Source organism: Phyllobates terribilis, unplaced genomic scaffold (assembly GCF_046119375.1).
Source record: "Phyllobates terribilis strain yellow unplaced genomic scaffold, ASM4611937v1 Scaffold_4__5_contigs__length_816908805, whole genome shotgun sequence".
Taxonomy (NCBI): domain Eukaryota; kingdom Metazoa; phylum Chordata; class Amphibia; order Anura; family Dendrobatidae; genus Phyllobates; species Phyllobates terribilis.
Genome location: NW_027362764.1, coordinates 29,554,240 through 29,560,239, shown reverse-complemented (window position 1 = coordinate 29,560,239; position 6,000 = coordinate 29,554,240). Strand labels below are relative to the sequence as shown.

Sequence of the window (6,000 nt, the reverse complement as noted above, 5' to 3'; positions counted from 1 at the left end):
TAGAGGTGAATCTAACACTGGGGTGAGATAAAAGACTAACTAGAAAGCAGCAGCATAGAGGACATTATACATCAGTACTGAGCAGTGTAGAGGTGAATCTAACACTGGGGTGAACTAGCATTTTCTTTTGATCTATCTAGAATGTAACAGGTTTCAGAGTAAATGATGAGCACTGGAGACAGGTGGAGGAGTTGGATTAAACACTGATAAACTCAAACATGAGACAGTCACTTCAGACTGCCAGGGCATGCTGGTAGTAGTAGTTCCCCAACAGCTTAGAAACCCCCAAGAAAGACAGCCAGTCTTAATTATAGTCCAAAATGCAGAATTCTTCATTTTTAGAGCTCATTAGAGCATATACTCGAAAGCGCAGAGGTAGCAGGGACTTAACTAAACCTTCAAATGTTTGTAATATGTTGTAAGCATCTTATTGATCAGTGGGGGTCCAGGTCCTGAGACCCCCACCAATTACTTAAAGCATGATTGAAGATCTCTATTCAGCAAGCTGAGCTCCTGCTTGGCTGTGTGCACAGACCCACAGACTTTCTATTCAGCCCATACGCCACTATGTGCATGCTCATGCAGGAGCTGAGAGCCCCTGCCCAGTCTATTCAGTGATCAGTGGGGTCTCAGATTGTGGACCCCCCACTAAACTTTAAAAAAAAAAAAAAAAACTTTTGAAAGTTTGCTCACACTGTACAGGTTACTAGTCGGAGCAGTAGGCATGACACCATCCATTACAAATGACAAATCCAGCTCTGCTACATCTGTCAAATCGATACAATAGAAATAAAGAGAAGATATGACAAAGTCACTGAAGATTTCCTGCTGAACCGTGAAATGTAACATGGTGTGAACTCTGTCATATCAGATGTCAGATCCGATCGATCAGGACGATTAGCTGGGCGAGATTTGGACCAGTCTTACGGCTGCGATAACCTTCGGGACAGTTCATGTGTGAAACCAAATTCCACTTGAGCTGCCATCAGCGAGGCCGGTGATCGGAATCGCAGTGACATGGATGGCACTTAATGAATAACCCGGGACGTTATAAAGCCAGATTGTCAACGGGAGCAAAATACAATCGCCCCTTGCGCCATCTGAGGACTTTAATCGAACACCTCCTCCGGATTTGGGAATATTCTCAGGTGAGAACTAAAGGTGTAAATCAAATGCCGCTCACCAGTGCTGTAATCACATTGTACCGCTCCCAATTTACGGATCATATACTACACTCCAGTCACACCCAAAGCTGCAGAGTGCAGAGCATCGCTCAAAGTTCACTTCTGCATTGATAGGAAAGGTCTGGTGGAAATGCAGAAAAACATCACAGTCTGTTTCCAAGTGCAACCAGCAGAACTGTGAATGCAGCTGTGGATGGAACAAGAGGATAAAAAGCCATAAAGTTCACGTTAATGAAAAAATAAAAGCCCCAAATAATCATTTGTGGGATTATAAGTGACTTTTCCTTTAACTCTGGGGGAATTAAAAAAGGGGCATATGGGTTAATGAATTTTTCTCTTAATCAAAGACGGTCTTTGACCTTTTTTTTGCACCTTTTTAGAGTTCACCAGCAGAATAGTGAATGCAGCTCTGGGGTATAATACAGGAGGTAACTGAGGATCAGTAATGTAATGTATGTACATAGTGACTGCACCAGCAGAATAGTGAGTGCAGCTCTGGAGTATAATACAGGATGTAACTCAGGATCAGTAATGTAATGTATGTACACAGTGCCTGCACCAGCAGAATAGTGAGTGCAGCTCTGGGGTATAATACAGGATGTAACTCAGGATCAGTAATGTAATGTATGTGCACAGTGACTGCACCAGCAGAATAGTGAGTGCAGCTCTGGAGTATAATACAGGATGTAACTCAGGATCAGTAATGTAATGTATGTACACAGTGACTGCACCAGCAGAATAGTGAGTGCAGCTCTGGAGTATAATACAGGAGGTAACTCAGGATCAGTAATGTAATGTATGTACACAGTGACTGCACCAGCAGAATAGTGAGTGCAGCTCTGGAGTATAATACAGGAGGTAACTCAGGATCAGTAATGTAATGTATGTACACAGTGACTGCACCAGCAGGATAGTGAGTGTAGCTCTGGAGTATAATACAGGATGTAACTCAGGATCAGTAATGTAATGTATGTACACAGTGACTGCACCATCAGAATAGTGAGTGCAGCTGTGGAGTATAATACAGGATGCAGCTCAGGATCAGTAATGTAATGTATGTACACAGTGACTGCACCAGCAGAATAGTGAGTGCAGCTCTGGAGTATAATACAGGATATAACTCAGGATCAGTAATGTAATGTATGTACACAGTGACTGCACCAGCAGAATAGTGAGTGCAGCTCTGGAGTATAATACAGGATGTAACTCAGGATCAGTAATGTAATGTATGTACACAGTGACTGCACCAGCAGAATAGTGAGTGCAGCTCTGGAGTATAATACAGGATATAACTCAGGATCAGTAATGTAATGTATGTACACAGTGACTGCACCAGCAGAATAGTGAGTGCTGCTCTGGAGTATAATACAGGATGTAACTCAGGATCAGTAATGTAATGTATGTACACAGTGACTGCACCAGCAGAATAGTGAGTGCAGCTCTGGAGTATAATACAGCAGGTAACTCAGGATCAGTAATGTAATGTATGCACACAGTGACTGCACCAGCAGAATAGTGAATGCAGCTCTGGGGTATAATACAGGATGTAACTCAGGATCAGTAATGTAATGTATGTACACAGTGACTGCATCAGCAGAATAGTGAGTGCAGCTCTGGAGTATAATACAGGAGGTAACTCAGGATCAGTAATGTAATGTATGTACACAGTGACTGCATCAGCAGAATAGTGAGTGCAGCTCTGGATTATAATACAGGATGTAACTCAGGATCAGTAATGTAATGTATGTGCACAGTGACTGCACCAGCAGAATAGTGAGTGCAGCTCTGGAGTATAATACAGGATGTAACTCAGGATCAGTAATGTAATGTATGTACACAGTGTCTCCAGCAGCAGAATAGTGAGTGCAGCTCTGGAGTATAATACAGGATGTAACTCAGGATCAGTAATGTAATGTATGTACACAGTGATTTCACCAGCAGAATAGTGAGTGTAGCTCTGGAGTATAATACAGGATGTAACTCAGGATCAGTAATGTAATTTATGTACACAGTGACTGCACCAGCAGAATAGTGAATGCAGCTCTGGGGTATAATACAGGATGTAACTCAGGATCAGTAATGTAATGTATGTACACAGTGACTGCACCAGCAGAATAGTGAATGCAGCTCTGGGGTATAATACAGGATGTAACTCAGGATAAGTAATGTAATGTATGTACACAGTGACTGCACCAGCAGAATAGTGAGTGCAGCTCTGGAGTATAATACGGGATGTAACTCAGGATCAGTAATGCAATGTATGTACACAGTGACTCCAGCAGCAGAATAGTGAGTGCAGCTCTGGAGTATAATACAGGATGTAACGCAGGATCAGTAATGTAATGTATGTACACAGTGACTGCACCAGCAGAATAGTGAGTGCAGCTCTGGAGTATAATACAGGATGTAACTCAGGAACAGTAATGTAATGTATGTACACAGTGACTGCACCAGCAGAATAGTGAGTGCAGCTCTGGAGTATAATACAGGATGTAACTCAGGATCAGTAATGTAATGTATGTACACAGTGACTGCACCATCAGAATAGTGAGTGCAGCTCTGGAGTATAATATAGGATGTAACTCAGGATCAGTAATGTAATGTATGTACACAGTGACTGCACCAGCAGAATAGTGAATGCAGCTCTGGAGTATAATACAGGAGGTAACGCAGGATCAGTAATGTAATGTATATACACAGTGACTGCACCAGCAGAATAGTGAGTGCAGCTCTGGAGTATAATACAGGAGGTAACTCAGGATCAGTAATGTAATGTATGTACACAGTGACTGCACCATCAGAATAGTGAGTGCAGCTCTGGAGTATAATATAGGATGTAACTCAGGATCAGTAATGTAATGTATGTACACAGTGACTGCACCAGCAGAATAGTGAGTGCAGCTCTGGGGTATAATATAGGATGTAACTCAGGATCAGTAATGTAATGTATGTACACAGTGACTGCACCAGCGGAATAGTGAGTGCAGCTCTGGAGTATAATACAGGATGTAACTCAGGATCAGTAATGTAATGTATGTACACAGTGACTGCACCAGCAGAATAGTGAATGCAGCTCTGGGGTATAATACAGGATGTAACTCAGGATCAGTAATGTAATGTATGTACACAGTGACTGCACCAGCAGAATAGTGAGTGCAGCTCTGGGGTATAATACAGGATGTAACTCAGGATCAGTACAGGATCAGTAATGTAATGTATGTACACAGTGACTGCACCAGCAGAATAGTGAATGCAGCTCTGGGGTATAATACAGGATGTAACTCAGGATCAGTAATGTAATGTATGTACACAGTGACTGCACCAGCAGAATAGTGAATGCAGCTCTGGGGTATAATACAGGATGAAACTCAGGATCAGTAATGTATGTACACAGTGACTGCACCAGCAGAATAGTGAGTGCAGCTCTGGAGTATAATTCAGGATGTAACTCAGGATTAGTAATGTAATGTATGTACACAGTGACTGCACCAGCAGAATAGTGAGTGCAGCTCTGGAGTATAAAACAGGATGTAACTCAGGATCAGTAATGTAATGTATGTACACAGTGACTGCACCAGCAGAATAGTGAGTGCAGCTCTGGAGTATAATACAGGATGTAACTCAGGATCAGTAATGTAATGTATGTGCACAGTGACTGCACCAGCAGAATAGTGAGTGCAGCTCTGGAGTATAATACAGGATGTAACTCAGGATCAGTAATGTAATGTATGTACACAGTGACTGCACCAGCAGAATAGTGAATGCAGCTCTGGGGTATAATACAGGATGTAACTCAGGATCAGTAATGTAATGTATGTACACAGTGACTGCACCAGCAGAATAGTGAATGCAGCTCTGGGGTATAATACAGGATGTAACTCAGGATCAGTAATGTAATGTATGTACACAGTGACTGCACCAGCAGAATAGTGAATGCAGCTCTGGGGTATAATACAGGATGTAACTCAGGATCAGTAATGTAATGTATGTACACAGTGACTGCACCAGCAGAATAGTGAGTGCAGCTCTGGAGTATAATACAGGATGTAACTCAGGATCAGTAATGTAATGTATGTACACAGTGACTGCACCAGCGGAATAGTGAGTGCAGCTCTGGGATATAATACAGGATGTAACTCAGGATCAGTAATGTAATGTAATGTATGTACACAGTGACTGCACCAGCAGAATAGTGAGTGCAGCTCTGGAGTATAATACTGGATGTAACGCAGGATCAGTAATGTAATGCATGTACACAGTGACTGCACCAGCAGAATAGTGAATGCAGCTCTGGGGTATAATACAGGATGTAACTCAGGATCAGTAATGTAATGTATGTACACAGTGACTGCACCAGCAGAATAGTGAGTGCAGCTCTGGAGTATAATACAGGATGTAACTCAGGATCAGTAATGTAATGTATGTACACAGTGACTGCACCAGCAGAATAGTGAATGCAGCTCTGGGGTATAATACAGGATGTAACTCAGGATCAGTAATGTAATGTATGTACACAGTGACTGCACCAGCAGAATAGTGAGTGCAGCTCTGGAGTATAATACAGGATGTAACTCAGGATCAGTAATGTAATGTATGTACACAGTGACTGCACCAGCAGAATAGTGAGTGCAGCTCTGGAGTATAATACAGGAGGTAACGCAGGATCAGTAATGTAATGTATATACACAGTGACTGCACCAGCAGAATAGTGAGTGCAGCTCTGGAGTATAATACAGGATGTAACTCAGGATCAGTACAGGATCAGTAATGTAATGTATGTACACAGTGACTGCACCATCAGAATAGTGAGTGCAGC

The 6,000-nt window shown here is 42.3% G+C and overlaps 1 protein-coding gene across 1 annotated transcript in view; it reads left to right on the top strand.

The window, feature by feature from the left end:
* Nucleotides 1–1,001: 1,001 nt before the first annotated feature.
* AOC1 (amine oxidase copper containing 1) overlaps nucleotides 1,002–6,000 on the top strand; it is a 66,103-nt gene continuing 61,104 nt past the window's right edge. Inside the window, exon 1 of the mRNA XM_073677205.1 lies at nucleotides 1,002–1,148. The gene's annotated coding sequence lies outside the window, so the exon portion shown is untranslated. The remainder of the gene's footprint in view (nucleotides 1,149–6,000) is intronic.